This window comes from Bubalus bubalis, chromosome 8, assembly GCF_019923935.1.
Source record: "Bubalus bubalis isolate 160015118507 breed Murrah chromosome 8, NDDB_SH_1, whole genome shotgun sequence".
Classification (NCBI taxonomy): Eukaryota; Metazoa; Chordata; class Mammalia; order Artiodactyla; family Bovidae; genus Bubalus; species Bubalus bubalis.
The window spans coordinates 47,081,348-47,103,568 of record NC_059164.1 but is presented as its reverse complement, the minus strand read 5'-3'; the positions used below and the strand labels follow the sequence as shown (position 1 = coordinate 47,103,568).

The following is a 22,221-nucleotide window of genomic DNA, read 5'->3' as shown; positions in this document are numbered from 1 at the left end:
GTCGTCCCAGTGCACTAGCCCCAAGCATCCAGTATCGTGCATCAAACCTGGACTGGTGACTTGTTTCATACATGATATTGTACATGTTTCAATGCCATTCTCCCAAATCTCCTGACCCTCTCCCTCTCCCATAGAGTCCATAAGACTGATCTATACATCAGTGTCTCTTTTGCTATCTTGTACACAGGGTTATTGTTACCATCTTTCTAAATTCCATATATATGTGTTAGTATACTGTATTGGTGTTTTTCTTTCTGGCTTACTTCACTCTGTATAATAGGTTCCAGTTTCATCCACCTCATTAGCACTGATTCAAATGTATTCTTTTTAATGGCTGAGTAGTACTCCATTGTGTATATGTACCACAGCTTTCTTATCCATTCATCTGCTGATGGACATCTAGGTTGCTTCCATGTCCTGGCTATTATAAACAGTGCTGCGATGAACATTGGGGTACACGTGTCTCTTTCCCTTCTGGTTTCCTCAGTGTGTATGCCCAGCAGTGGGATTGCTGGATCATAAGGCAGTTCTATTTCCAGTTTTTTAAGGAATCTCCACACTGTTCTCCATAGTGGCTGTACTAGTTTGCATTCCCACCAACAGTGTAAGAGGGTTCCCTTTTCTCCGCACCCTCTCCAGCATTTATTGCTTGTAGACTTTTGGATCACAGCCATTCTGACTGGTGTGAAATGGTACCTCATAGTGGTTTTGATTTGCATTTCTCTGATAATGAGTGATGTTGAGCATCTTTTCATGTGTTTGTTAGCAATCTGTATGTCTTCTTTGGAGAAATGTCTATTTAGTTCTTTGGCCCATTTTTTGATTGGGTCATTTATTTTTCTGGAGTTGAGCTGTAGGAGTTGCTTGTATATTTTTGAGATTAGTTGTTTGTCAGTTGCTTCATTCGCTATTATTTTCTCCCATTCTGAAGGCTGCCTTTTCACCTTGCTAACAGTTTCCTTTGTTGTGCAGAAGCTTTTAAGTTTAATTAGGTCCCATTTGTTTATTTTTGCTTTTATTTCTAATATTCTGGGAGGTGGGTCATAGAGGATCCTGCTGTGATGTATGTCAGAGAGTGTTTTGCCTATGTTCTCCTCTAGGAGTTTTATAGTTTCTGGTCTTACGTTGAGATCTTTAATCCATTTTGAGATTATTTTTGTGTATGGTGTTAGAAAGTGTTCTAGTTTCATTCTTTTACAAGTGGTTGACCAGATTTCCCAGCACCACTTGTTAAAGAGATTGTCTTGTCTCCACTGTATATTCTTGCCTCCTTTGTCAAAGATAAGGTGTCCATATGTGAGTGGATTTATCTCTGGGCTTTCTATTTTGTTCCATTGATCTATATTTCTGTCTTTGTGCCAGTACCATACTGTCCTGATGACTGTGGCTTTGTAATAGAGCCTGAAGTCAGGTAGGTTGATTCTTCCAGTTCCATTCTTCTTTCTCAAGATTGCTTTGGCTATTCGAGGTTTTTTGTATTTCCATACAAATTGTGAAAGTATTTGTTCCAGCTCTGTGAAGAATACCGTTGGTAGCTTGCTAGGGATTACATTGAATCTATAAATTGCTTTGGGTAGTATACTCATTTTCACTATATTGATTCTTCCAATCCATGAACATGGTATATTATCCATCTATTAGTGTCCTCTTTGATTCCTTTCACCAGTGTTTTGTAGTTTTCTATATATAGGTCTTTATTTTCTTTAGGTAGATATATTCCTATTTTATTCTTTCCATTGCAATGGTGAATGGAATTGTTTCCTTAGTTTCTCTTTCTGTTTTCTCATTATTAGAGTATAGGAATGCAAGGGATTTCTGTGTGTTGATTTTATATCCTGCAACTTTACTATAATCATTGATTAGTTCTAGTAGTTTTCTGGTGGAGTCTTTAGGGTTTTCTATGTAGAGGATCATGTCATCTGCAAACAGTGAGAGTTTTACTTCTTCTTTTCCAATTTGGATTCCTTTTATTTCTTTTTCTGCTCTGATTGCTGTGGCCAAAACTTCCAAAACTATGTTGAATAGTAATGGTGAAAGTGGGCACCCTTGTCTTGTTCCTGACTTTAGAGGAAATGCTTTCAATTTTTCACCATTGAGGATAATGTTTGCTGTGGGTTTGTCATATATAGCTTTTATTATGTTGAAGGATGTTCCTTCTATTCCTGCTTTCTGGAGAGTTTTGATCATAAATGGATGTTGAATTTTGTCAAAGGCTTTCTCTGCATCTATTGAGATAATCATATGGTTTTTATTTTTCAATTTGTTAATGTGGTGTATTACATTGATTGATTTGCAGATATTGAAGAATCCTTGCATCCATGGGATAAAGCCCACTTGGTCATGGTGTATGATCTTTTTCATGTGTTGTTGGATTCTGATTACTAGAATTCTGTTAAGGATTTTTGCATCTATGTTCATCAGTGATATTGGCCTGTAGTTTTCTTTTTTTGGTGGCATCTTTGTCAGGTTTTGGTATTAGGGTGACGGTGGCCTCTTAGAATGAGTTTGGAAGTTTACCTTCCTCTGCAATTTTCTGGAAGAGTTTGAGCAGGATAGGTGTTAGCTCTTCTCTAAATTTTTGGTAGAATTCAGCTGTGAAGCCATCTAGACCTGGGCTTTTGTTTGCTGGAAGATTTTTGATTACAGTTTCAATTTCCATGCTTGTGATGGGTCTGTTAAGATTTTCTATTTCTTCCTGGTCCAGTTTTGGAAAGTTGTACTTTTCTAAGAATTTGTCCATTTCTTCCAAGTTGCCCATTTTATTGGCATATAATTGTTGATAGTAGTCTCTTATGATCCTTTGTATTTCTGTGTTGTCTGTTTTGATCTCTCCATTTTCATTTCTAATTTTATTGATTTGATTTTTCTCCCTTTGTTTCTTGATGAGTCTGGCTAATGGTTTGTCAATTTTATTTATTCTTTCAAAGAACCAGCTTTTGGCTTTGTTGATTTTTGCTATGGTCTCTTTTGTTTCTTTTGTATTTATTTCTGCCCTAAAAAAAAAAACAAGACCCCTACATATGTTGTCTACAAGAGACCCACCTCAAAAAGGGAACACATACAGACTCAAAGTGAAGGGCTGGAAAAAGATTTTCCATGCAAATAGGGACCAAAAGAAAGCAGGAGTAGCAATACTTATATCAGATAAAATAGACTTTAAAACAAAGGCTGTGAAAAGAGACAAAGATGGTCACTACATAATGATCAAAGGATCAATCCAAGAAGAAGATATAACAATTATAAATATATATGCACCCAACACGGGAGCGCTGCAATATGTAAGACAAATGCTAACAAGTATGAAAGGAGAATTTAACAATAACACAGTAATAGTGGGAGACTTTAATACCCCACTCACACCTATGGAAAGATCAACTAAACAGAAAATTAACAAGGAAACACAAACTTTAAATGATACAATAGACCAGTTAGACCTAATTGATATCTATAGGACATTTCATCCCAAAACAATGAATTTCACCTTTTTCTCAAGCGCACATGGAACCTTCTCCAGGATAGATCACATCCTGGGCCATAAATCTAGCCTTGGTAAATTCAAAAAAATAGAAATCATTCCAAGCATCTTTTCTGACCACAATGCAGTAAGATTAGATCTCAATTACAGGAGAAAATCTATTAAAAATTCCAACATATGGAGGCTGAACAACACGCTGCTGAATAACCAGCAAATCACAGAAGAAATCAAAAAAGAAATCAAAATTTGCATAGAAATGAATGAAAATGAAAACACAACAACCCAAAACCTATGGGACACTTTAAAAGCAGTCCTAAGGGGAAAGTTCATAGCAATACAGGCATACCTCAAGAGACAAGAAAAAAGTCAAATAAATAACCTAACCGTACACCTAAAGCAACTAGAAAAGGAAGAAATGAAGAACCCCAGGGTTAGTAGAAGGAAAGAAATCTTAAAAATTGGGTGTTAGTTCTTAAAGGTCTTGTAGGTCTTCATAGAACCATTCAACTTCAGCTTCTTCAGCATTACTGGTTGGGGCATAGGCTTGGATTACCATGGCATTGAATGGTTTGCCTTGGAAATGAAGAGAGATCATTCTGTTGTTTTATACCCAGTCTTGTATTCAAGTGGTTTCATTTGTGTGAGTTCTCACTATTTGGTACTCCCTAGGGTTATTTCTCTGGTAGTCTAGGGTCTTGGAGTCAGTGCTCCCACTCCAAAGGCTCAGGGCTTGATCTCTAGTCAGGAACAAAGATTTCACAAGTGGTTTGATATGGCATTATGTCAGATTAAAACAAATGTCCAAAAATGAGAAACCAAAGATGAACCCCAGACAAATGGTGGTTACAAATCAGGCAAATAATAATGAAAATAATGGAATATACACATATACACCTACGAGCAAAGTCAAAACAGTCCAACAAAAATAAAGTACAATAGATTGACCCAGTGAACAAAGGAAATCAAACAATTATATTTACCAGTTAAGAACAAAACTAACTAAAGCACAAATTGGAAAACAAAACTAAATCAAGGTGCCAAGTGGGGAATAAAGCAATGAAAATAAAACTAAAAAATGTGTTGAGAGGAAAGGAAAGAAAGAAAAGAGAGAATAGATATGCAAAGTTAAATAGAGGTAGATAAAGAAGATTTATATATATTAAAGATTAACTGCAAGGGGGAAAGAATCGCAGAAAAAGCAAACAAAGGAATAAATGTAGAGAAATTAATAATATGTTTAAAAATTAAAAAATAAACAAAAAGGTTGGGGGGAATGCCCCAGAACTGCAAAAGCCCAATGTAGAGGCAGAGGTTTATAACTACAATAAGAAATGTGACTGAGAAGAAAAAAAAAAAGCTCATAAGTTTAATTAGATTTCATAGTGCCAATAAAATCAACAACTGCAATGGTGGGAGGGGGAGAAGAAAATAAAAGACAGAAAAGTCCAAAGAATCTACAGAACAAGTCAAAAGATAAGAATAATAAATGCTTTTCTTGAGTCACTGCTGTCAGCGTCCTTTCCCTTGCTGGGAGTCAAAGTCCACCTCACCTCCCTCGGATCCCCCTCCAACACTGTGCTGATCTCTGGACCTGCTGTGGGGGCAGCCCAGATTCTAATTGGTCCTACTCCCCTGTATTCTTGCCTTCAGTGCCCACAGCTATCAGAACTAGGGCATTTTCTTTAGTGGGAGCTCTGAATGATCTTTTATATATTCCATAGACACAGAGTCTGCCTAGCTGATTGTGTGGATTTAATCTGCAGCTTGTACAGCTATTGGGAAAGTTTGGGGTCTTCTTCCTTAGTCACACTGCCCCTGGGTTTCAATTGTGGTTTTATTTCTACCTCTGCATGTGGGTCATCCACTGGGGTTTGCTCCTGAGGCTGCCCTGGAGGGCTTGGCTTTGCCCCTGTGAGGGCCAGGTCCGTGGAGGTAGTACAGCTACTTAGGTTGCAGTGGTTCTGGCAGCAGCAGGTACTTAAGGGAGTTGGCAGCCAGGGCAGCAGGAAATATAATGCTCTAGAAGGGTATGGCAACCAGTATTGGTCAATATGCTCCAGTGTTCTTGCCTGGAGAACCCCTCTACCTGATAGAGAAGCCTGGCAGGCCACAGTCTACAGGGTCACAAAGAGTTGGACACTACCAAAGTGACCCTGCACGCATAGATCAAGAGTGTTTTTTGCCTGTGGCAGCTCTGCCCCATTGAGAGTTGAGCATGAAGGTGGCACAGCTGCTTGGCTTGATGGGACCCTGGTGGCACCAAGTGTGCAGGGACATGGACTGACTTTGTGGCAGGAGTTATGGCCTTATCAGTCTTTTTTCGAGTCTCTTGAGGCTGGTGATCAGAAGGTTTCTTTGGCCAGTCTTTCTCCATAGCTCCACCTATTCAGGCACTTAGAGGGTTCCCTTGCCTGGGGTCTTCTCTGTTGTTCCACGCATCAGACACATAGAGCGCCCCCGCTAGCTGGGGTCCTACTCTGTAGATTGGCAAGTCAGGCACTTAAAGGGACACCCTGGGTAGGGTCCTATTCTGTAGTTTAGTGCATCAGGCATTTGATGGGCCAGCCTCTGGTGTGTAGGGGGAGAGAGGCTATGGTCATGGCGCTACTCGCTATGCATGACTCAGCAGTATTGCCTTGCTTCCATGGCTGCCTGGCTTTCCTCCACAGGCATTTCCCACCAGTCTTCTGCCTCACATCCCCTCAATCCATCTCTCCGCAGTCAACAGCAGCCCTCACCCTGGGATTGCTCCACAATCCCTAAACTCCAGTTCCCAGCTGCTGTATCTTCCAGGGGGTCTGCATCCCTGTCCGGGGTATGTATGGCTGCGTCAGGGGCTGTCTGATTCTCATTCGATTTAGGCTGGCAAGGATCAGCTGTTTCCCTCTCAGCCTTAAATGTTTCTCCTCTGACTCAGACAGTTGCCCTGATGTGGGGATCAGACCTTTGCTTCAGTTCCCCCACCGGCTGAGGGCAGGTCCAGTCCTACTAACACTCCTGTTTCTCCCCGTAGTTCCTTCATCCTACCAAGTTTTGCCTGGGTCTGTATATTATTTTCTGCTGGTCAGGTACTCCTGTCCACTCTCAGCTGGTGTTCTGCATGTGTCTGAAGGTGTATTCCTGATGTATCCATGGAGAGATGTACTCCACGTCCACCTACTCCTCTACCATCTTTAATCTGTGATTTTTAAAATTGATCAGGGATTGCCTGGATTGAAGGATCTGGGCAGAGGGACAGGAGAGAGGGACTATAAAGGAGCAATCTCTTTAATTTTAAGTTTGTATTGGGCTATAGTTGATATACAATGTTTTGTTAGTTTCAGGTGTACAGCAAAGTGATTCAATAACACATATCCATTCTTTTTCCAATTCTTTTCCTATATAGGTTATTAGAGAATATTGAGTAGAGTTCCCTGTGCTATACAGTAGGCCCTTCTTGATGATCTTTTGTATATGGTAGGGGGTATATGTTAATCCCAAATTCCTAATTTATCCCCTCCTCCTTCCCTACTTGATACCATACTTTTGTTTCCAAAGTCAATGAGTCTGTTTCTGTCTTGTAAATAAGTTCATCTGTAACATCTTTAGAGACTCCACATATAAGTGATAGCATGTGATATTTGTCTGTCTGACTTATTTCACTTAATATGATCATCTCTAGGTCTATCCATGATCAAGTTTAGATCCATCTATGAAATAATGCAAATGATATAATTTCTCTCCTTTTTATGACTGAGTAATATTTCGTTGTCTATATGTACCATATCTTTATTCATCTGCTGGACATTACGTTTGCCTCCTTGTCTTGGCTATTTTAAATAGTTCTTCAGTGAATGTTGGGGTGCCTGTGTCTTTTTGCATTATGGTTTTCTCTGGATAGATGCCCAGAAGTGGGATTGCTGGATCATATGGTAGCTCTATTTTCAGATTTTTAAGGAACCTCTTTACTGTTCTCCACAGTGGTTCTACCAATTTACATTACCAGCAGTAGTGTAGGAGGTTTCCCTTTTCGGCACACCCTTTCCAGGATTTTTTGTTTGTAGACTTTGATGATGGTCATTCTGACTGGTGGAGGTGATACCTGGCTGTAGTTTTGATTTGCATTTCTCTAATAATTAGCAATGTTGAGCACATTCTCATCTGTTTTTTGGCCATCTGTATGTCTTCTTTGGAGAAATGTCTGTTTAGATCTTCTGTCTTTTTTTTTAATTGAGTTGTTTGGGGTTTTTTGGTTTTTTTTTTTTTTTTTGGTTTTTTTTTTTGAGCTGCATGAATTGTTTGTAGATTTTGGAGATTAATCCCTTGTGGGCAGCTTTGTTAACAAATATCTTCTCCTATTCTATGAGCTGCCTTTTTTTGTTCATGGCCTGCTTTGCTGTGCAAAAGCTTTTAAATTTAATTAGGTCCCACTTGTTTACGTTTGTTTTTATTTTCATTACTCTAAGAGGTGGATCACAGAAGACGCTGCTGTGATTTATGTCAAAGAGTGTTCTGCCTATGTTTTCTTCTAAGAGTTTTACAGTATTTGATCTTAATCCATTTTGAGTTTGTTTTTGTGTATGGTATTAGAGGATGTTCTAATTTCATTCTTTAACATGTAGCTGTCCAGTTTTCCCAGCATCAATTATTAAAGAGACTCTCTTTTTTCCATTGTATATTCTTGCTTCCTTTGTCATTGGCTAATTAACTATAGATGCCTAAGTTATTTCTGGGCTTTCTACCCTGTTCCATTGGTCTATATTTGTTTTTGTGCCAGTACCATACTGTTTTGATTGCTGTAGTATAATTTGAAATCAGGGAGCCTGATTCCTCCAGTTCTGTTTTTCTTTCTGAGGATTTCTTTGCCTAGTTGGGGTCTTAACTATTTCCATATGATTTAAAAATTATTTTCTAGTTCTGTGAAAAATGTCATTGGTAATTGGATAGGTTTGCATTGAATCTTCAGATTTCCTTGGATAGTATAGTCATTTTGACAATAGTGATTCTTGCAATCCAAGAACAATGTATATCTTTCCATCTGTTTGATTTGTCATTTGACTTCTTTCATCAGTATATTATAGTTTTCAGAGTATGAGTCTTTTACCTCCTTAGATTGGTTTATTCCTAGATATTTTATTTTTTTTTTTGATGTGATGGTAAATTGGGTTGTTTCCTTGATTTCTCTTTCTGATATTTCTTTGTTAGTATATAGAATTACTGAAGAGTTTTGTGTATTAATTGTTTATTCCTCAACTTTCCCATAATTTAATGAGTTCTAGTAATTCTCTGATAGCATCTTTAGAATTTTCTTTGCATAGTATCACATCATCTGCAAACAGTGATAGTTTTACTTCTTTTTTCCAGTTTGGAATTATTTCTTTTTCTGCCATGATTGCCATGGCTAGCACTTCCAAAGTTATGTTGATAAAATTTACTAGAGTGGACATCATTGTCTGGTTCCTGATTTTAAAGTAAGTGCTTTCAGCTTTTCACCTTTCAGTATGATGTCAGCTGTGGGTTTGTCACGTGTTCCCTTTCTTATATTGAAGTATGTTTTCTCTATGTCTGTTTCTCGAGAGTTTTATCATAAATGGGTGTTGAATTTTGTAAGAAGTTTTTTTTGCATCTATTGAGATGATCGTGTGGTTTTTATTCTTCAGTTTGTTAACATGGTCTTCAGTTCAGTTCAGTCACTCAGTCGTGTCTGACTCTTTGCAACCCCAGGGACTGCAGCATGCCAGGCCTCCCTGTCCATCACCAACTCCTGGACTTTACTCAAACTCATGTCCATTTAGTCAGTGATGCCATCCAACCATCTCATCCTCTGTTGTCCCCTTCTCGTCCCACCTTCAATCTTTCCCAGCATCAGGGTCTTTCCCAATGAGTCAGTTTTTCACATCAGGAGGCCAAAGTATTGGAGTTTCAGCTTCAAGATCAGTCCTTCCAATGAATACCCAGGACTGATCTCCTTTAGGATGGACTGGTTGGATCTCCTTGCAGTCCAAGGGACTCTCAGGAGTCTTCTCCAACACCACAGTTCAAAAGCATCAATTCTTCAGTGCTCAGCTTTCTTTATAGTCCACCTCTGACATCCATACATAACCACTGGAGAAACCATAGCCTCGACTAGACGGACCTTTGTTGGCAATGTAATGTCTCTGCTTTTGAATATGCTGTCTAGGTTGGTCATAACTTTCCTTCCAAGGGGTAAGTGTCTTTTAATTTCATGGCTGCAGTCACCATCTGCAGTGATTTTGGAGCCCCCCCAAAATAAAATCAGCCACTGTTTCTAGTGTTTCCCCCATCTATTTGCCATGAAGTGATGGGGCCAGATGCCATGATCTTCGTTTTCTGAATGTTGCGCTTTAAGCCAACTTTTTCACTCTCCTCTTTCACTTTCATCAAGAGGTTCTTTAGTTCTTCTTCACTTTCTGCCATAAGGGTGGTGTCATCTGCATATCTGAGGTTATTGATATTTCTCCTGGCAATCTTGATTCCAGCTTGTGCTTCCTCCAGCCCAGGGTTTCTCTAGATGTACTCTGCATATAAGTTAAAAAAGCAGGGTGACAATATACAGCCTTGACATACTTCTTTTCCTATTTGGAACCAGTCTGTTGTTCCATATCCAGTTCTAACTGTTGCTTCCTGACCTGCATACAGATGTCTCAAGAGGGAGGTCAGGTGGTCTGGTATTCCCATCTCTTTCAGAATTTTCCACAGTTTATCGTGATCCACACAGTCAAAGGCTTTGGCATAGTCAATAAAGCAGAAATAGATGTTTTTCTGGAACTCTCTTGCTTTTTCGATGATCCAGCGGATGTTGGCAATTTGATCTCTGGTTCCTCTGCCTTTTCTAAATGCAGCTTGAACATCTGGAAGTTCATGGTTCACGTATTGCTGAAGCCTGGCTTGGAGAATTTTGAGCATTACTTTACTAGCATGTGAGAAGAGTGCAATTGTGCGGTAGTTTGAGCATTCCTTAGCATTGCCTTTCTTTGGGACTGGAATGAAAACTGACCTTTTCCAGTCCTGTGGCCACTGCTGAGTTTTCCAAATGTGCTGGCATATTGAGTGCAGCAGTTTCACAGCATCATCTTTTAGGATTTGAAATAGCTCAACTGGAATTCCATCACCTCCACTAGCTTTGTTTGTAGTGATGCTTGCTAAGGCCCACTTGACTTCACATTCCAGGATGTCTGGCTTTAGGTGAGTGATCACACCATCGTGATTATCTGGGTCATGAAGATCTTTCTTATACATTTCTTCTGTGTATTCTTGCCACCTCTTCTTAATATCTTCTGCTTCTGTTAAGTCCATACCATTTCTGTCCTTTATTGAGCCCATCTTTTCATGAAATGTTCCCCTGGTATCTCTTATTTTCTTGAAGAGATCTCTAGTCTTTCCCATCCTATTGTTTTCCTCTTGCTGCTAAGTCACTTCAGTCATGTCCAACTCTGTGCGACCCCATAGATGGCAGCCCACCAGGCTTCCCCGTCCCTGGGATTCTCCAGGCAAGAACACTGGAGTGGGTTGCCATTTCCTTCTCCAATGCTACCCCCAATTAAATGTTTATGCCTCACACCTGTTACTAAATCTTTCTGGAGCAGTGTTTCTCAAGCTTTAATGTGTGCAGGAATCCGTGAACATCATGTTAAAATGCAGGTTCTGATCCACTATATCTAAGAGGCAACCTGAGAGTCTGCACTTTTAATAAACACCCAAGTGATGCCATTACTACTGACCTGTGGTCCCACTTCAGATGACAAGTCCTGTGGTTCATCTCTTTTGGTATAGAAAAGAATCACACCTGAAGAGCTTTTGGAAATTGTACATACTTTGTACTCAGAAATTAGTAGCCCACGGGCATGTAGAAGAGCCTTGAAACGTACTTTTCACATGACCTTCAGAGACTGATATTCACTGACCATAATGGGAAAGCATTCATCAAAGGCTTGCAAACCAAATTGGCCATAATCTCTATCCTATTCAATAATTTGTACCAGATTTCCAGACATCATTTAGATATCTCTAAGTCTTCCTTTTGAACTTATTCCCTCTTCTTTTGTTTATATAAGGTAAATAGAATTGAAGTGCCAGAAATGAAATTAGGGTCATTTAAGTAGGTGAGTGAAATATGCAATTTTGTGAAGAAATATGCAAATAATGAAGCTGAAACTGGTGAGCAAGTGGAAGTCCAGAGGTCATTCTACCAGGAAGGAGGGAAGTAATTTAGTATGTGGGCTCAAGGTTCACTGGCCACTCTTCAGGTAAAGCCCTTGTACTGATAAAGTCCTTCTTCCTTTCTTCACTTTAATCTGGGCAAAAGGCCACAGAAAACATTCAGATTGAAGTTAGGCAAATGGGGATTCTCAGCTACACAAATATACGCATGGCATTGTAACTTTAGGAAAATGCCCTGACTCCCTGAACCTTTTTTCTTTATCTGCTATGTGATGATGATAATAACCTATTTTTCAAAGTTTTATGAAAGTTGGAAATAATGCAGAGGAAGACCAGTGAGTAACCCCCTTCCAGTAGTAAATAAAGTAAAAGAATATACAGTTCACAGGAGAAAAACCACAATAGGAGTTACATATGTGATGTAAGCCTTAGCTTGATTCACAATAAGAGAAATGCCTAGTAAAACTACAATGAGGTATGTTTTTTACCTATCATGATGACATAGATTATTTTCATATACCATGCTGAGGAAATCATAAAGAATAGGCACTCTGCTATACTGATGGTAAAAGTATAAATGGCATATCCTCTTGGAGACCATTTTATTGCTATTTGGCCATAGCAATAAAATTAAAATCTTTATACACTTTGAACCAGAAATTCCACTTCTGTTTTGCTACATGTTTATACCTCAAGCGTTAGTATATATAGAAAAAGAAGCATTTATTGCAGTATTGTTTAAAATACCAAAATATCAGAAACATCATAAAGGTCCATCACCAATATGTTATTTGAAGCTATGCAAATTTTTCTCAACATATTTATCCCAGTAATTTAGCATCTGTTGGTGATTCTTATCTATAATAATTAATTAATACTGTGGTGTTTGCAAATTAGTAATTTATGTTTTTATCATTCCTTCTATCCTTATGAATTGGAATTCTGTTGTGAGAACTTTCTTACCCCCACTTTAATTGCTCACTTACTTGTTTATGTCAGTGTGAAATCGAGGATATTTATTTTATTCTGTGCATTATAATCTCTTACTATTGTCATTTACTTTGTTGCTCACATTAGCCCAAATTTGATTATTGGGAACTCCCTGGATTTGGTCCTTTTGATCTAGCCCTATCATATTTGGAATATTTCCTCACTTTCTGGCATCATAAGATGTTCTAGGCTCATCTGTACTGTATCTGTGCAGACCTGGAATCTGTCATTTCCCCAAGAGTTTTTGTTGTTGTATTTGTTAATGAGAGAATGGTCACTAAATATGCTCATTGGTGCTACAGTGTCATTGCTTCTAGTCCCTTGTAGCAGGCAAAGTGAAGAATATAGATACACATATACATACATCTTTATTTCTATATCAACCCATAAATATTTATATTTGTGATATATATTTATATAGAGTTGTTATTGGTTGAGTTCATGTTGGTACCTTATCTCATAACAGTTTATTCTAGTCTTCTCTCTGTTCTCAGTTACAATCTTTCTACTACAGTGAGAAACTTGGCTTTCATTATTCACACTATTTGACTTACTTTCTTAACCCTAGAATACTCAAAATAGCTTCAGAATTGCTGATCTATGCCTCTGGGAAAAACAAAATTACAGGCAAGAATATGTAACGTTTGTGTACTGTTCTTTTTCACTTTAGCCTTACAAATATAGCCAAAATAATTTTCCAGAGTTATTTAAGTCAGTTCCTTCCCCTTCCTTCAGTTTTTCCTTTTTAACTTTTCATTTTGGAAAAAAAAAATAACATCAGATTTAGAAAAGTTTCAAAAAGTATCCAAGAATTAAAATTCTTATATCTTTCTTAAATAATCACAGCATACATGAAAAGATGCTCAACATCACTCATTATCAAAGAAATGCAAATCAAAACCACTATGAAGTACCATTTCACGCCAGTCAGAATGGCTGCGATCCAAAAGTCTACAAGCAATAAATGCTGGAGAGGGTGTGGAGAAAAGGGAACCCTCTTACACTGTTGGTGGGAATGCAAACTAGTACAGCCACTATGGAGAACAGTGTGGAGATTCCTTAAAAAACTGGAAATAGAACTGCCTTATGATCCAGCAATCCCACTGCTGGGCATACACACTGAGGAAACCAGAAGGGAAAGAGACACGTGTACCCCCATGTTCATCACAGCACTGTTTATAATAGCCAGGACATGGAAGCAACCTAGATGTCCATGTATACCTGTGGCGGATTTGTTTTGATGTTTGGCAAAACTAATACAGTGTTTGAGGTTTAAAAATAAAATAAAATTAAAAAAAAAAAAAAGAAAGCTGTGGTACATATACACAATGGAGTATTACTCAGTCATTAAAAAGAATACATTTGAATCAGTTCTAATGAGGTGAATAAAACTGGAGCCTATTATACAGACTGAAGTAAGCCAAAAAGAAAAACACCAATACAGTATACTAACGCATATATATGGAATTTAGAAAGATGGTAACAATAACCCTGTATACGAGACAGCAAAAGAGACACTGATGTATAGAACAGTCTTTTGGACTCTGTGGGAGAGGGAGAGGGTGGGATGATTTGGGAGAATGGCATTGAAATATGTATAATATCATATATGAAACTAGTCACCAGTCCAGGTTCGATGCACGACACTGGATGCTTGGGGCTGGTGCACTGGGATGACCCAGAGGGATGGTGTAGGGAGGGAGGAGGGAGGAGGGTTCAGGATGGGGAACACATGTATGCCTGTGGCGGATTCATTTCAATATATGGCAAAACCAATACAATATTGTAAAGTTAAAAAATAAAATTAAATTGAAAAATAATAATAAAATAAAATTTGAATACAAAAAAAAATAAAAAATAATCACAGCATAGGGAAATATGCCATTCACTTGTAATAGAGTTAGGTTCTCTTGTTGCTATTATTCAGATTTTATTTGGGGTTCCATATTTTGCACCATATTTTAATGATATTTTCATTTTGATTTTATTTATGGATTTTCTTTTTGGCATGTAGAATATTACTGTGATCCTGAAATTGAGAACTTTACAGAAAGATATACTCAGAGTTGGGCTTCCCTGGTAGCTCATTTGGTAAAGAATCTGCCTGCAATACAGTAGACCCCAGTTTGATTCCTGGGTCAGGAAGATCCCCTTGAAGACAGGTAGGCTACCCACTCCAGTATTCTTGGGCTCCCCTGGTGGCTCAGATGGTGAAGAATCCACCTGTAATGCAGGTGACCTGGGTTTGATCCCTGGGTTGGGAAGATCCCCTAGAGGAGGGCATGGCAACCCACTCCAGTATTCTTGCCTGGAGAATCCCCATGGACAGAGTAGCCTGGTGGGCTACAGTCCATGGGGTTGCAAAGAGTCAGACATGACTAAGCACAGCACAGCATACTAAGAGTTATGTAACGTCCCTAACCTCTTACATTGTATTTTAGTTCCTGCATTTTATTTATTTTGTTTGCATCTACTCTTTCTAGATAACTGATTCTGGTTTCAGGTTTATTCTTCCTCTATTTTTGTCTACATTAGCAAATACATGTATATTTTTTCATTTCTCCTTCTTTCTGTTATCAAGGTACCATATTCGCATAGACTCTCTTTTGTACTTGCCTTTTTGTACTTAGCGATGTATCTGGGAACTCTCTCCATACAGTTCACTGAGCTCTTCCTCCCAGCTGCACAGGACTCCACTGCGTGGATGGATGTGTCTTGTGTGTTCTACTCAGCTCCCACATATGGGATTTCAGGGGATTTTCAGTGTTTTGTAATTAGAAATAATGCTGAGGTGAATAAACTTGTGCCAATGTGTGTTTCTGCTCCTGGGACTGTATCTTCAAGGTAAATTCCCTGAAGTAGGATTTCTGGGTCCAATGCAAGTGTATGTGTAGTTTTGTTCAATCTTGCCAAGTTTCCTTCTGTACAGTTGTACTAATTTGCCACCACCAGAGCTTGTTTCCCAACAGATTTTGTAGTCCTGCTCTTTATATTTTCATCAATTTGATAGCTGAGAAACAGGATACCATTTGTGAAATATACTATAGCATTTTAAGTTACATTTCTTTTTTAATGAGAGTTTGGACAGTTTTTAATATGTTTAAAGGAACATGTTTTGTGAATTGTTTGTTCATATCCTTTGCTTACTCTTCTATCAAGTTTTTGGTCCTTTGCCCCTCAATGTCTAAGAGGTTTTTTAAAAATATTAGAACTACTAACTCTTTCTCTTTGACATATGTTACAAATTCTGCCTGTTGAATTTTCTGCTTACAAGCATATAATACTTCAAAATTTTTAAAGAATACAGGAACATGTTTTGTAGCAACTGAAAAGAAGAAACTGTGGCAAGCTGGAGGTTGGGAGTGATTTTACCTCTCTTGGTCCTTATGATTTCAACTTGGCTTTCTCCTAGGATCCCTCCAATAGAGCAACAGAAGTGTGCTGCCTGAGAGACTGGGTCAACAGCCTGGTCTGAGTAACCAAAGGTGAGTCCTGATCACCACTCCTGTGTTTCTTGGTGCATGTACTTGTGTGACGTCACCAGTTCCAGGAAATTAATGGGGAGTTACACGCATGACTTATTTTCCTTCCTGGTGGCCTTCAAGTGCTCCAGCAAAAACTGGAGGACTTCTGCTCTCAGAGGCCTGTCAGAGCTTCTTTCCTAAATATAAATGCAGAGACACTAAAAATAAACAGTGCTAAAGGTGAGTGTCATGGTTCCTGAAATGTCAGCACACCAAGGGAATAAACTTAGCTCTCAAGGAGCCAGAAAGGAACACGTGGCCACCTGCTTCTAACTGGGCTTTTGCAAATGAGAAACTGTCTCAGGGTTACTGAGTAGCTGGAATATCTTAATTTTTTTTTTGCTTAAGTTGTGCTGAGGGCAGGACAGCAGAGAAATGGTTCTTCCATCATCAGACATTTTTGTAGCAAGATCCTTAAGTCCACGCAGTCCTCAGGCGTGGTGAGCCCACCTCAGCAAATCCGGGGCTGAAAGAATGCAGTGATGAATCTCAGTCAGCAGAGGGTTAGCAGGGCTTTTGGACAGCGTGAAGTGCGTAGTATCATGAGTCAGTATCACGAGGAGACACATGTGCCTGGCATAGTGTTTGTCCACCAGCATGCTATTAATATGTGTTTGAATAAATGAATAAGAAGGTATCCTATAGTGCCTTGTATGATTATTAAGGATCTGAAGGCTGGTGTTAAAGGCCGTAAGGGTTCGGGCGAGAAAGGCGAGGCAGAGGATGAAGGGCAGCAATATCCCTAAACAGATAACTCTGAGGTTGGCCTATGAGTGAGACTTAGGAAAGGCTCTGCCAACACCCAATTGCACAAACACAACAGGTGACAACAGTAGCAAGTCATCCAAGGCACACTTGGAACACAAAGTTCCAGACCCACAAACAAGGTCAGGCCCTGCCAACACCCCTGCCAACTGCCCAATGGAGAAGAAAGCACAGTTACTGTAGGCGATAACAGACACTTGAAAACCCAAGTTATACAACCAGTTAAGCAGAGGCAACATCATCTTCCAACACAAAGAATGTGGCCAGGGTTATATGACCTCAATATTACTCCAAGAAATATTTTTCCCCACCACTCCCAGCCTCCCCACTCTTCCAAACAAATACACCCTATGTAACCAACCACTGACATTCTTTGAACAGGTTGTATTCACATACTGTTCCATGACTTTATGCTATTCACTTTGCCCATAATACCATGTGCTCATTCATTCATTTATTCAGGAACAAATTATTGGATTCATTCACCAATTGTGATTGATTTTTTTATTGAAACATAGTTGATTTACAGTGATTCAGGTATACAGTAAAGTGATTCAATTATATGTATATTCAATGTAGTTCCCAGTGCTCTACAGTAGATACTTGTTATTTATCTTTTTTATCTATGATAGTTATGCATCTGTTAACCCCAAACTCCTAATTTATCCCTCCTTCATCCTCTTTTCCCCTTTGGTAGCCATAAGTTTGTTCTCTATGTCTGTGAATCTATCTCCATTTTGTTGTTGTTCACTCACTCACTCGTGTCCAACTCTGTAACCCTATGGACTGCAGCACACCAGTCTTCCCTGTCCTTCAGTATCTCCCAGAGTTTGCTCAAACTTTTGTCCATTGAGTTAATGATGCCATCCAACTATCTTATCCTCTGTCACCTCCTTCCCCTCCTGCGCTCAATCTTTCCCAGCATCAGAGTGTTTTCCAATGAGTCAGCTCTTCACATCAGAGGGCCAAAGAACTGGAGCTTCGGCAGCAGTCCATCCAATGAGTATTCAGGGTTGATTTACTGGTTTGACTTTAGGATTGATTTACTTTAGGATTGACTGGTTTGATCTCCAAGGGAGTCTCAAGAGTCTTCTCCAGCACTACAGTTTGAAAGCATCAATTCTGTTTGTAAATAAGTTCGTTTGTATCTTTTTTTTAATATATTCCACATATAAGCGATATCATATGATATTTGTCTGTCTGATTTTCTCTGATTTATTTAAATTTTCTAGTTTGTTGATTGCCGGTTATGTCCCAGGCACTGTGCTAGGCACTGGGGATATTGTGATGGAAAAAACAGACATGGTCCCTGCACTCTTGAGGGAGAGACAATAAGCAAGTAGAAATATTTGCTTACATGTTGTGATAAGTGCCCAGAAGAATTTTTGCTGGCAGAGAAAACACTAGATGGCACTGACTGTAGAGAGAGTGGTTAAGAGAGGCCTCCCGGGTACCTCTCCTGAGAAGCATTTCCTCACCAGCCCACACACCCACCCCACTCACTCAATGATCTCTGCTCCAAAGTCATTTGATTCTACTTTTGACTTGACACCTCTCTTTGATGGTTGGTTTCTGAGGCCAAAACTCTGTTTCTGTATTAGTTCTCTCAGTACAAGGAGGAGAGAGGGGAAAACACATGGGGTTTGGAAATCCAAAGGCCCGACTATAAATTACAGTCTTCCACGTGAATTCTGGAATGCTTAGCGAGTCACCTGATTTCATTATTTTAGCCTGGGTTCCTTAGAAGCAGAGCTGGATATATAAAAGCCTGTGTACAGGGTGTTCATTTGGGAACAAGCCCCAAGGAATAGAAGTGAAGGGTGGAAAGTGAAATGGGGAAAAGAGGGAGAGCCAGCCCAAGTATGCATGGCTGAGTGGGCCACCTCTACAGACGCTGGGCCTGTGAGCCCTGGAGGAGCCCTGGGAAATTGGTCTTAGGTGACTGAGGCAAGTTTTCATCTGCTGGTCCACACCTCCCTCCCTACTGATGAAGGGAGCCCACATGAGGACAGACACCTCTCCATTCCTGTTTCACAATATATGAGTTTCCAGTAAGATGCCATGGGCCCGTCATCCGGGGTGTCAGAGACAGCCCAGGGCAGGAAGCAGCAGTGCACGCCCAAGGCCAGATGCTGGCCAACTGTACCCACATGGAGCCGGGCAGTCCTTGTGTACAGCTAGTTCATGAGGCAGTGACTGGAGGAAGAGAGAGGTGAGGAGGGTTTAAGTTGAGGCATCTGATACCCTCATCTAGAAAACAGTCACAGCAATAAAAATGCCTGCCTCTTAGGTGTGTGAGAGTTAAATGAGATGCTCCAAATGAAATGGTCTGTAACCTGCAGACATCATACACTGACCACTACTGCCCTTACAGTGAACTCTATTTATACCAAGAAAGTGCCTGACATACGATTAAACAAAAATCAAATGAGAGTCAGGTGAATAAGTAAAAGGAGTAGACATGTCCTAGGATCTTTACCAAAGGTTCCTACCTGTGTGAAATGAAGACATACATTTCACTCAGTCCAGGTCCCTTCCATATTCAGTTAGATTAGAATGAAGTAAATGGTGGCAGGAGAGACATTTTGAAAGTAGCTTACTTGAAAAACACATTAAGGCCATGCCCTTGGGAGAAGAGACCTAGAAAAGGTTTATTTGCCTATAAATGCAGCCCCATAAATAGGTTTAATTTTCTTTGACTTTGTCTTCAGTTCAGTTCAGTCTCTCAGTCGTGTCTGACTCTCTTCGACCACATGGACTGCAGCACGCCAGGCCTCCCAGTCCATCACCAACTCCCAGAGTTTACTCACACTCACGTCCATTTGAGTTGTTGACGCCATCCAACCATCTCATCCTCTGTCATCCCCTTCTCATCCCGCCTTCAATCTTCCCAGCATCAATGTCTTTTCAAATGAGTCAGCTCTTCGCATCAGGTGGCCAAAGTATTGGAATTTGAGCTTCAGCATCAGTCTTTCCAATGAATATTCAGGACTGATTTCCTTTAGCTTGGACTGGTTGGATCTCCTTGCAGTCCAAGGGACTCTCAAGAGTCTTCTCTAACACCACAGTTCAAAAGCATCAATTCTTTGATGCTCAGCTTTCTTTATAGTCCACATCCATACATGACTACTGGAAAAACCAGAGCCTTGACTAGATGGACATTTGTTGGCAAAGTAATGTCTCTGCTTTTTAATATGCTGTCTGTGTTGGTCATAACTTTTCTTCCAAGGAGTAAGTGTCTTTTAATTTCATGGCTGCAGTGATTTTGGAGCCCCCCAAAATAAAGTCTGTCACTGTTTCCACTGTTTCCCCATCTATTTCTCATGAAGTGATGGAATAAGATGCCATGATCTTAGTTTTCTGAATGTTGAGTTTTAAGCCAACTTTTTCACTCTCCTCTTTCACCTTCATCAAGAGGCTCTTTAGTTCTTCTTCACTTTCTGCCATAAGGGTGGTGTCATCTGCATATCTGAGATTATTGATATATCTCCTGGCAATCTTGATTCCAGCTTGTGCTTCTTCCAGCCCAGCATTTCTCTTGATGTACTCTGCATATAAGTTAAATAAGCAGGGTGACAATATACAGCCTTGACATACTCCTTTTCCTATTTGGAACCAGTCTGTTGGTCCATGTCCAGTTCTAACTGTTGCTTCCTGACCTGCATACAAATTTCTCAAGAGGGAGGTCAGGTGGTCTGGTATTTCCATCTCTTTCAGAATTTTCCACAGTTTATCGTGATCCTCACAGTCAAAGGCTTTGGCATAGTCAATAAAGCAGAAATAGATGTTTTTCTGGAACTCTCTTGCTTTTTTGATGATCCAGCGGATGTTGGCAATTTGATCTCTGGTTCCTCTGCCTTTTCTAAAACTTGAACATTTGGAAGTTCATGGTTCACGTATTGCTGAAGCCTGGCTTGGAGAATTTTGAGCATTACTTTACTAGCATGTGAGAAGAGTGCAATTGTGCGATAGTTTGAGCATTCTTTGGCATTGCCTTTCTTTGGGATTGGAATGAAAACTCACCTTTTCCAGTCCTGTGGCCACTGCTGAGTTTTCCAAATTTGCTGGCCTATTGAGTGCAGCACTTTCACAGCATCATCTTTTAGGATTTGAAATAGCTCAACTGGAATTCCATCACCTCCACTAGCTTTGTTCATAGTGATGCTTGCTAAGGCCCACTTGACTTTACATTCCAGGATGTCTGGCTCTAGGTAAGTGATCACACCATCGTGATTATCTGGGTCATGAAGATCCTTTTTGTACAGTTCTTCTGTGTACTCTTGATACCTCTTCTTAATATCTTCTGCTTCTGTTAGGTCCATACCATTTCTGCCCTTTATCGAGCCCATCTTTGCATGAAATGTTCCCTTGGTATATCTAATTTTCTTGAAGAGATCTCTAGTCTTTCCCATTCTATTGTTTTCCTCTAATTCTTTGCACTGATCACTGAGGAATGCTTTTTTCTCTCTCCTTGCTACTCTTTGAAACTCTGCATTCAAATGGGTATATCTTTCCTTTTCTCCTTTGCTTTTCACTTCTCTTTGTCTTCGCTTTCTCTTTTGTCTTTTGCTTTCTCTTTTGACTTTGTCTAATACCTGACAAAATACTCAAACAGAATTTGGGTAAGAAACCATTTGAAACTATGTAGAAGATGGAGTTCTCTCTGTCTTAAAAGCTTATAAACCATGGAGAAGGGAGAAGAAGGCAAATGACATTCAGTCATAAACTATAAAGCAGGCCTAGCATGTTGCTATGGTCAGTAGTCACACATGATAACCGATTATGTGGATTGAAATCAGGTAGCATCAACCTGGGAAGGTTTCGTTTCATTGCAACTTACTTTGGTTCAATTAGCACTTGAAGACCCAGTAATAGTCAGAACCTGGACTGTGCTGGGGCAGTGGGACTCTAAGAGTGGTGAGGGCAACAGATAAGAAAATGAACAGTGAGGGATTTCCCTGGCAGTCCATTGGTTAAGTCACTGTGCTATCAAGCAGAGAATGTGGGTTCAATTCCTGGTCAAGGAAATAAGATCCCATATGCTGTGTGCCATGGCCAAAAAATTAAAATAATAAATATAATTAAACACAGCAAGTGTCAGAAATGCAATCAAGAGAGGCACACAGAGTAAGGGATGCCGAGAATAGGTATAAACAAAGGACACCTAACTCAGTTCACAGGGGAAGCAAGGAAGGACCAAGACAGTTTTCCAAAAAGAAGAGATACTCCTGTAAGGCTGGATGCAGAAGCAGTTGGATGGTGCAAAGGGAAGAGGGAGTATTAGGCAGGGAGAATAGCCCAGATGAA

General features: G+C 39.7%; 1 protein-coding gene across 3 annotated transcripts in view; it reads left to right on the top strand.

Annotated features, from left to right (window-relative positions):
• Positions 1-22,221, top strand: part of NAMPT (nicotinamide phosphoribosyltransferase) — a 387,332-nt gene that overhangs the window by 164,015 nt on the left and 201,096 nt on the right. For 2 of the 3 annotated variants that reach the window (XM_044946592.2, XM_044946593.2), the window contains exon 3: positions 16,038-16,110. The exons of the other annotated variant lie outside the window; for it this stretch is intronic. The gene's annotated coding sequence lies outside the window, so the exon portion shown is untranslated. The remainder of the gene's footprint in view (positions 1-16,037; positions 16,111-22,221) is intronic. 3 annotated transcript variants of the gene reach the window in all.